Here is an 11,262-nt window from a genome sequence, read left to right as displayed (position 1 = left end):
GGGTATCAAATGGAAGTTGTTGGTGAATGCTTTAGTTCAGAGTATTTTTCATGCCGCTCCGTGACTAGGGTCTCGAGATAGAGACCAAAACGTGGAGCCTAGAATGTGTTTGTACAATATGGATATCAAATTGAAGCTGTTGGTGAATGCTTTAGTACAGAGTATTTTTCATGCGGCTCCGTGACTGGGGTCTCGAGATAAAGGTCAAAACGTGGACCCGGGTAACCTTTGGTCGTGTATGTACAATACGGGTATCAAATGAAAGCTGTTGATAAGTGCTTTAAGACGGGTAATTTTCATACCTATTGATGACTAGGGTCTCGAAATATATGCCAAAACGTGGACCCGACGTGTCTTTGCACCGAATTAAACCAAACTTACACACATTGTTAAGTAAGTATTGAAAATGGGTTTCGTAAAGTTTGGTTGTAATTCGGAACACTGGCAACGCGTACAGCGTTCTTTTGAACCAGCCATAATGTCGTTTACTTTTTTAACGCTTGGGGCGGAACTGAACTGTCAAATTTACAGTGTGAGTTACAATGTGTCAATATTTCTTTCTGATTTGGATGCCATAAGGAGAAGACGTGAGTGCAAAGTGTAAAAATTTTTCGTGAATTTTTTTGGAGTGGATTTTGGAACAGTGAATAATTTCTTACGAAATTTGAGAATTTAATGTGAAATCCGACTGTTCAAATGAAATTATGTGTTCGTGTTTTCGTGTTCGTGTTTCGTTTTTTTTTTTTGAAAATATAAATGGATAATGGTTAAAAAAGCTCCAATGCTTAATAAAACGTATAAATTGAAACGAAAAATGCATGGATGATCAGGAAAAAAGACGATTGTTTCTTAGTTATTCATTTGCGTTGATTTGAAATTTAAAAACAATCTTCTTTTTTCCTGATTTTCAATTTATATTTTATATTTACTCAAAAACAAACAGAAAAACAAAAAATATTGTTTATGCCAAAGCGCTTGAATAAAGAATAAAGAAATAAAAAATATGAAAACCATATCTTTTCTGTTCTAAACCATATCTATTCTATTTTAGTGTGCCCAGCGAAGCGGGCCGGGTTTGCTAGTTACTTATAATGCGGATCGAGTTTTTTATTTTATTTCATGTTTTATTAGTGTTTTTATACTGACTACAAAATCTTAATGCATAATCTTATTTAAATATTTCAACCAAAAGTTGAAAATTGTTGCAAGCCATATTTTTAATTAAATGTATTTTTACGCGAATTACACTGGTTTACAGCCAAAATGCACCAGAGACGCCGTTATGAAATTCCTATGTAAAATCACCGTCTGATTCCGAAAATCAAGGTTATTTTTTAACACACTTTTATTGGCTCGGGTTGTATGTATGTATGTATGTAACGGAATCTTTGAGCTTAATGTTCATTGGCTTCTAAAAATCTGATCGACTTGGAATTTTGCGCACCTATTAAAGACCGATGACAATGCAATAATTTGATACAAGTTTTCCATTATCCTTATTAGGGTTGCCAGGATTAATATTTTCTTTTTTTACCTGTGGGCAAAAAGTAAGGTGAATTTGGTTGTAAAATGAAAAATCTTTATTTCTAATGAAATCCGTCTTTTATGCGTATTTAACCCCAACATCTACCGTTTCTACTAAATGTGTCTTATAATACGTTCACATATATGTCAGTAGATGATATACATTTTCGCGCTTAACTCAAAATCTGTAATTAAAAAGCGCTATTTCCCATACAAAATTTCTCTCCCAAAATCTGAGTTTATAAAATAATCCTAGATAATAACGATATTTTTTGGCATACAACCCTGTGTTTTCTGTGTTATCGATAATTATTATTACGAATGTAAGGAGAAACATCAAAATAAAAACTAAATGAAATGGATGCCGGGAAAGAAAACAGGTCTGTAAACATAATTCTAATAAAATTTTTGTCAAATATTATTAAATGGGGATTCATTTTACAGAAAAAAGCGTGTGTCCATGAACGTTTTGTCCTCTTATTACTTATTATAAAATGTAATACAGAAGCTAGTCCTTGACGATTTGCGCAGAATGCTTCAGGTCATTATCTTGCTGGAAGATCCCGTTTGTCCACGGATGGCATCAGGTTTTGTTCCAAAATGTGCTTGTATTAGAAGCGATCCATATTTCCTTCAATGAAAACGAGGTTTCCAGCTCCTGTGGCTGCAACTGCTCCCCAAACCATGACTCTGCCACCACCATGCTTTACAGTCGGAATCAAATTCCTAGGATCCATGGCAGTGTTTAGTTTTCTCCAAACTTTGGCTTTGCCGTCGTATCCAAATATGTTGTATTTGGACTCATCAGTGAATAAAACTAGTTTCCAAAATTCTATTCCCTTATAAGGTGCTTTTTTGCAAACTCCATACGAAGCTTTCAGTTTTTCGCGCGTATAAGGGGCTTCTTGCGAGGAGTTCTGCAGTTGTTACCTTCATTATTAAGAGTCCTGCTTATTGTACGTGGGTGGACAACAATTTGATACCTCTCGGCTACCTCCTGGGCCAAATCAGTAGCATGTATTTTCGGATTCTGTTTCACTGCTTTGCGAATAAAGAATACATCTCTCCGGTTGAGCTTCTTGGGCCGGCCACTACGCGGCGTAATCTCCAGAGAATTGGTTGTTTCAAAGTTTTTACAAATAGTTTGTACCGTAGATTTGCTTAAATGCAATAAATCAGCTATTTAACCAAAGGATGTCTTATTACTTCTGTACTCAACAACTAATTTTCTCAAATCAGTAGAGATTTCTTTGCGGAGCGACATTATTCCGATCGTACACTTTTTCAAAAGACAAAATGCCATACATTTTAAGAAGAATGCAAAGTAGCACCACAAAATAAAATAAACGGTACTTTACAGTTAAGTATTCGCAGAAAAGAAGAGCAAAATAAGTGTCCTAATATAACGTATGTACACTTTTGTCTGTGCATTTTTGTGGTTTTTCGTGAATAACTTTTAAAGTAACTATGTACTGAAAATATTTTTTTTTTTACATTTGTTAGACTGTTACAATAATTAGACTTAAAACAAAATTGCATCATTACATTCCTTTTGAATGCTTTATATCGGGAGAAATTAAAAATAAAAATTAGTTAAAAAAAAACTAAAAAACACGCTTTTATTGCTAATCGAACTAAAAAGTAGAAAATAAAAAATAGTTTAAAAAAAAAATAGTTTAAAAAAACTAAAAAACACGCTTTTATTGCTAATCGAACTAAAAAGTGGAAAATAAATTTTAATGACAAAGGGACCTATAATGAAGTAATAGCAAATCGAACGATCAGTCATAGTCAACTACCTCAGAACAGAATTATAACAAAAATTAAGATACAAATAGAGTAATTCAAATTAGAGTTAAAAGCGTGGGATGCTTGATATAGTAAATATTACAATCATTCTATTGGCAACTACCTATGTTCAGAGGGTTATGAAAGTGAAGCAAAATCCACCCCACGCTTTTAACTCTAATTTGAATTACTCTATTTGTATCTTAATTTTTGTTATAATTCTGTTCTGAGGTAGTTGACTATGACTGATCGTTCGATTTGCTATTACTTCATTATAGGTCCCTTTGTCATTAAAATTTATTTTCCACTTTTTAGTTCGATTAGCAATAAAAGCATATTTTTTAGTTTTTTTAAACTATTTTTTTTTTAATTTCGTTGGTTGCGAATTATTAAAAAGAAAATGAGGCACAGAAGTCATCTATAAAAATCATAATATCGAAATAATAAAGGATATTGAATAAACTATTTTATAAAACTTACGTGTACGATGTAAGTCAAGTAATAACTTCCCAAATTGTTCATTGATTCTCCCAAATGTATAACGAACTATGTTGGTTGCGAATTATTAAAAGGAAAACGACGCACAAAACTCATCTATACGAACGTAAATGTACGTTTCACAACTGTTTTCACAAACTTTTATTCCTAAAATAAATAATGACTTTTAGCATCTTTTATATGTTAAATTATGCACTGCTATTCACCTGGGCACACACGCATTTTGAAAAAAAGTTTTTTTATGTCCATGCTGGCACTTATGTGTGAGGACAGTTTTAAAAGTTTCTCCAAATAATTTGGAATATTCGAAATTTTGTGGCCATTCAAGTTACGAAATACAGATTCCATCTGTTTTATCAAATTTAGAAAATTTGTTGTTGGCTTTGTTAAAGCACCCTTCGATAATTCGTCGATCCATGTTAACGTAGACTCTTTGGAAACATGCTCCGTTAAGCCTAGTTTACGTACGATGTAGCCTGCTATATATTCTAAGGCGTCTTCGTGCAAACCATTAAAATTTTCTTTTTGTCCTACTTCATTAGGAAATGCCAGCTCAGTGGAAAACATTAATTCCTCAGAAACCACCTCATCATCACTAAGGAAAGTCTTTAAGCGTTCCGTTGAAACGTCATTGAGGCGAAGCCACTCGGTTTCATCCGTCTCTACGTTTCCACGAGAAGCGAAGCTTTCCGTATTGCGTGCTATAATTAAATCATGTTGATAAATACATTTATCAAACATTTACTACATAATACAAAAAAGAGCTCAATTACATTTCACACAAAAATTAAGGGAGCAGTAAAATTTCTTAAATTTCTTAGTCATTTTTGAAAAGCTGTATCTCGATGAAAAATGGGCGCACGGAGTTCCGACAAAAATCAAATTTTTTTTTATTTAACGCTTATTTTATAATCGTCAGTTAAAGGGCGGCACAGAAATTTTCGAATTATTTTTTTATTGTACGGGCTTGGACAAATTTGTCCGACTAAAACTAGCCATACAGTCAACTAGCTTGATTATTTAGCTTCAATTTGATTTTCTTTGAATTCTTGCTACGATCATTTCTTGAGATATCCGCATTTTACGAAAAAGACAATTTTATCTTTGATCATTGATATCTCAACAACTAATAACCCCACAATAAATCAAATAATGGTTTTGGAAAGTGGAATAAATTTCCTATAAGATTCTAATTTTACTTTTTGAGAAAACATTTTTTTTTTTACCCTTAACGTGGGTTTGAAGTGAACACATAAAAACGCCTTTTTACGGGTTTTCAGAAAATCTATCGCTCACTTACAAATATTAATGCGGGAACTCATGTTTCCAGGGATTTTTACAGTATAATATTCCACTAAAAACCCTGTAAATTTGTAACCTGATCCATCAAGCCATTTTTCCGGACCGATTGATCAAAATTTTACAAAAGGATTATAGGAACAAGTGCCTTGTTTTTAAACATTTTTTTCCCAACTTTTTTCGCATGTTTGCATTAGTATCTACGCACCGGCTGCTTCCATGAAGACTTAAGTCCACGTACAATGGCTAATTGCATGAAGTTGCACGGTTTGCGAATAGTGTCGCTTGACTGGTCGTATTCATAAACGGTTTGCACTTTCATTTCGTCGAAGCACATTATGCAGAGTCTATCTGCGACGGGTATGCCCCTCGCGGCTTGCAAGACATTCAAGGAGAAATTCAGTACTCCATCATCAATTTTCATCTTTTGCAACCATTTTCGAATCGTGGATTCGCAAGGGTACGGAAAACCATTTTTACACAAGTGGACAAAGGCCCTTGGCCCAGCTGCGTGGAGAGCAATCGCGGAGAAAATGTCTTGCCATGACCAGTAGACGTTCGTTTGCGGATCTTAAATTTTTCGGATTTTGTCCCTTCGTAAAAATTAATGATACGTTAGTTTTAAGTTTTCCGAACTCTTTGACTCGCAATTCTTCAATTTCGATTTAAAGATCTGCCACACGACAATCTACATATTATATACATATTTACATTATATAATTAATAATAGGACTATGAATAAGTTCGTGCGGTTTTACAACAGATGGCGTAACTTGATTATTATTCCATCGATCCACATTTCCAAACATTCATTGGAGAGCTACTGTCGTAAGGCACAAACGTCAGTAGTAAATATTACAATCATTCTATTGGCAACTACCTATGTTCAGAGGGTTATGAAAGTGAAGCAAAATCCACCCCACGCTTTTAACTCTAATTTGAATTACTCTATTTGTATCTTAATTTTTGTTATAATTCTGTTCTGAGGTAGTTGACTATGACTGATCGTTCGATTTGCTATTACTTCATTATAGGTCCCTTTGTCATTAAAATTTATTTTCCACTTTTTAGTTCGATTAGCAATAAAAGCATATTTTTTAGTTTTTTTAAACTATTTTTTTTTTAATTTCGTTGGTTGCGAATTATTAAAAAGAAAATGAGGCACAGAAGTCATCTATAAAAATCATAATATCGAAATAATAAAGGATATTGAATAAACTATTTTATAAAACTTACGTGTACGATGTAAGTCAAGTAATAACTTCCCAAATTGTTCATTGATTCTCCCAAATGTATAACGAACTATGTTGGTTGCGAATTATTAAAAGGAAAACGACGCACAAAACTCATCTATACGAACGTAAATGTACGTTTCACAACTGTTTTCACAAACTTTTATTCCTAAAATAAATAATGACTTTTAGCATCTTTTATATGTTAAATTATGCACTGCTATTCACCTGGGCACACACGCATTTTGAAAAAAAGTTTTTTTATGTCCATGCTGGCACTTATGTGTGAGGACAGTTTTAAAAGTTTCTCCAAATAATTTGGAATATTCGAAATTTTGTGGCCATTCAAGTTACGAAATACAGATTCCATCTGTTTTATCAAATTTAGAAAATTTGTTGTTGGCTTTGTTAAAGCACCCTTCGATAATTCGTCGATCCATGTTAACGTAGACTCTTTGGAAACATGCTCCGTTAAGCCTAGTTTACGTACGATGTAGCCTGCTATATATTCTAAGGCGTCTTCGTGCAAACCATTAAAATTTTCTTTTTGTCCTACTTCATTAGGAAATGCCAGCTCAGTGGAAAACATTAATTCCTCAGAAACCACCTCATCATCACTAAGGAAAGTCTTTAAGCGTTCCGTTGAAACGTCATTGAGGCGAAGCCACTCGGTTTCATCCGTCTCTACGTTTCCACGAGAAGCGAAGCTTTCCGTATTGCGTGCTATAATTAAATCATGTTGATAAATACATTTATCAAACATTTACTACATAATACAAAAAAGAGCTCAATTACATTTCACACAAAAATTAAGGGAGCAGTAAAATTTCTTAAATTTCTTAGTCATTTTTGAAAAGCTGTATCTCGATGAAAAATGGGCGCACGGAGTTCCGACAAAAATCAAATTTTTTTTTATTTAACGCTTATTTTATAATCGTCAGTTAAAGGGCGGCACAGAAATTTTCGAATTATTTTTTTATTGTACGGGCTTGGACAAATTTGTCCGACTAAAACTAGCCATACAGTCAACTAGCTTGATTATTTAGCTTCAATTTGATTTTCTTTGAATTCTTGCTACGATCATTTCTTGAGATATCCGCATTTTACGAAAAAGACAATTTTATCTTTGATCATTGATATCTCAACAACTAATAACCCCACAATAAATCAAATAATGGTTTTGGAAAGTGGAATAAATTTCCTATAAGATTCTAATTTTACTTTTTGAGAAAACATTTTTTTTTTTACCCTTAACGTGGGTTTGAAGTGAACACATAAAAACGCCTTTTTACGGGTTTTCAGAAAATCTATCGCTCACTTACAAATATTAATGCGGGAACTCATGTTTCCAGGGATTTTTACAGTATAATATTCCACTAAAAACCCTGTAAATTTGTAACCTGATCCATCAAGCCATTTTTCCGGACCGATTGATCAAAATTTTACAAAAGGATTATAGGAACAAGTGCCTTGTTTTTAAACATTTTTTTCCCAACTTTTTTCGCATGTTTGCATTAGTATCTACGCACCGGCTGCTTCCATGAAGACTTAAGTCCACGTACAATGGCTAATTGCATGAAGTTGCACGGTTTGCGAATAGTGTCGCTTGACTGGTCGTATTCATAAACGGTTTGCACTTTCATTTCGTCGAAGCACATTATGCAGAGTCTATCTGCGACGGGTATGCCCCTCGCGGCTTGCAAGACATTCAAGGAGAAATTCAGTACTCCATCATCAATTTTCATCTTTTGCAACCATTTTCGAATCGTGGATTCGCAAGGGTACGGAAAACCATTTTTACACAAGTGGACAAAGGCCCTTGGCCCAGCTGCGTGGAGAGCAATCGCGGAGAAAATGTCTTGCCATGACCAGTAGGCGTTCGTTTGCGGATCTTAAATTTTTCGGATTTGTCCCTTCGTAAAAATTAATGATACGTTAGTTTTAAGTTTTCCGAACTCTTTGACTCGCAATTCTTCAATTTCGATTTAAAGATCTGCCACACGACAATCTACATATTATATACATATTTACATTATATAATTAATAATATATTTACTCGGTTTGGGTAGAGGCATCGACAAATTTGGAAGCAGTTATTTGAGTTTCATCCCATTCAGATAGGGTTTCCATTACTATCGGTAACGCATCTCCTGATAACCTAACCCTTTTTGCATCTGAACCACATATATAGTCCATAGTTGAAAAATGCAAAGAGCAAATTTTGGAATATGGGTTTAAATCAACGCCGCACGATTTCGCCCACATTTTTTTTTTCATTACGTTCGTTGGAACGTGGAACATCTTGATTGCTTCTTGAGTCCATGTTTTATGACACAAGGCGCAACTTGCTTTTGGCATAACCTTATTTAAATATATCAACCAAAAGTTAAAATTGTTGCAATTCATATTTTTAATTAAATGTATTTTCAATCGAATTATTAAGAAAAATCTTATACAATATATAAAATAAAGTCAACTTTTTGTGTGTGTTCGCTAACCGGCCACATTACACACATTGTTAAGTAGGTATTGAAGATGGTTTACGTATAGTTTGGATGCCTATTGATGGATAGGGCTCGAGATATAGGTCAAAACGAGGACCCGGGTAACCTTCGGATGTGTATGTACAATATGGGTATCAAATAGAAGCTGTTAGTGAATGCTTTAGTTCAGAGTATTTTTCATGCCGCTCCGTGACTAGGGTCTCGAGATAGAGACCAAAACGTGGACCCTAGAATGTGTTTGTACAATATGGATATCAAATTGAAGCTGTTGGTGAATGCTTTAGTACAGAGTATTTTTCATGCCGCTCCGTGACTGGGGTCTCGAGATATAGGTCAAAACGTGGACCCGGGTAACCTTTGGTTGTGTATGTACAATATGGGTATCAAATGAAAGCTGTTGATAAATGCTTTAAGACGGGGTAATTTTCATACCTATTGATGAGTAGGGTCTCGAAATATATGCCAAAACGTGGACCCGACGTGTCTTTGCACCGAATTAAACCAAACTTACACACATTGTTAAGTAAGTATTGAAAATGGGTTTCGTAAAGTTTGGTTGTAATTCGGAACACTGGCAACGCGTACAGCGTTCTTTTGAACCAGCCATAATGTCGTTTACTTTTTTAACGCTTGGGGCGGAACTGAACTGTCAAATTTACAGTGTGAGTTACAATGTGTCAATATTTCTTTCTGATTTGGATGCCATAAGGAGAAGACGTGAGTGCAAAGTGTAAAAATTTTTCGTGAATTTTTTTGGAGTGGATTTTGGAACAGTGAATAATTTCTTACGAAATTTGAGAATTTAATGTGAAATCCGACTGTTCAAATGAAATTATGTGTTCGTGTTTTCGTGTTCGTGTTTCGTTTTTTTTTTTTTTTAAATATAAATGGATAATGGTTAAAAAAGCTCCAATGCTTAATAAAACATATAAATTGAAACGAAAAATGCATGGATGATCAGGAAAAAAGACGATTGTTTCTTAGTTATTCATTTGCGTTGATTTGAAATTTAAAAACAATCTTCTTTTTTCCTGATTTTCAATTTATATTTTATATTTACTCAAAAACAAACAGAAAAACAAAAAATATTGTTTATGCCAAAGCGCTTGAATAAAGAATAAAGAAATAAAAAATATGAAAACCATATCTTTTCTGTTCTAAACCATATCTATTCTATTTTAGTGTGCCCAGCGAAGCGGGCCGGGTTTGCTAGTTACTTATAATGCGGATCGAGTTTTTTATTTTATTTCATGTTTTATTAGTGTTTTTATACTGACTACAAAATCTTAATGCATAATCTTATTTAAATATTTCAACCAAAAGTTGAAAATTGTTGCAAGCCATAATTTTAATTGAATGTATTTTTACACGAATTACACTGGTTTACAGCCAAAATGCACCAGAGACGCCGTTATGAAATTCCTATGTAAAATCACCGTCTGATTCCGAAAATCAAGGTTATTTTTTAACACACTTTTATTAGCTCGGGTTGTATGTATGTATGTATGTAACGGAATCTTTGAGCTTAATGTTCATTGGCTTCTAAAAATCTGATCGTCTTGGAATTTTGCGCACCTGTCAAAGACCGATGACAATGCAATAATTTGATACAAGTTTTCCATTATCCTTATTAGGGTTGCCAGGATTAATATTTTCTTTTTTTACCTGTGGGCAAAAAGTAAGGTGAATTTGGTTGTAAAATGAAAAATCTTTATTTCTAATGAAATCCGTCTTTTATGCGTATTTAACCCCAACATCTACCGTTTCTACTAAATGTGTCTTATAATACGTTCACATATATGTCAGTAGATGATATACATTTTCGCGCTTAACTCAAAATCTGTAATTAAAAAGCGCTATTTCCCATACAAAATTTCTCTCCCAAAATCTGAGTTTATAAAATAATCCTAGATAATAACGATATTTTTTGGCATACAACCCTGTGTTTTCTGTGTTATCGATAATTATTATTACGAATGTAAGGAGAAACATCAAAATAAAAACTAAATGAAATGGATGCCGGGAAAGAAAACAGGTCTGTAAACATAATTCTAATAAAATTTTTGTCAAATATTATTAAATGGGGATTCATTTTACAGAAAAAAGCGTGTGTCCAAGAACGTTTTGTCCTCTTATTACTTATTATAAAATGTAATACAGAAGCTAGTCCTTGACGATTTGCGCAGAATGCTTCAGGTCATTATCTTGCTGGAAGATCCCGTTTGTCCACGGATGGCATCAGGTTTTGTTCCAAAATGTGCTTGTATTAGAAGCGATCCATATTTCCTTCAATGAAAACGAGGTTTCCAGCTCCTGTGGCTGCAACTGCTCCCCAAACCATGACTCTGCCACCACCATGCTTTACAGTCGGAATCAAATTCCTAGGATCCATGGCAGTGTTTAGTTTTCTCCAAACT

This window comes from Anastrepha ludens, chromosome X (genome assembly GCF_028408465.1).
Source record: "Anastrepha ludens isolate Willacy chromosome X, idAnaLude1.1, whole genome shotgun sequence".
NCBI classification, from domain to species: Eukaryota; Metazoa; Arthropoda; class Insecta; order Diptera; family Tephritidae; genus Anastrepha; species Anastrepha ludens.
The sequence above is the reverse complement of the archived record's forward strand: the minus strand, read 5'-3'. Positions refer to the sequence as shown.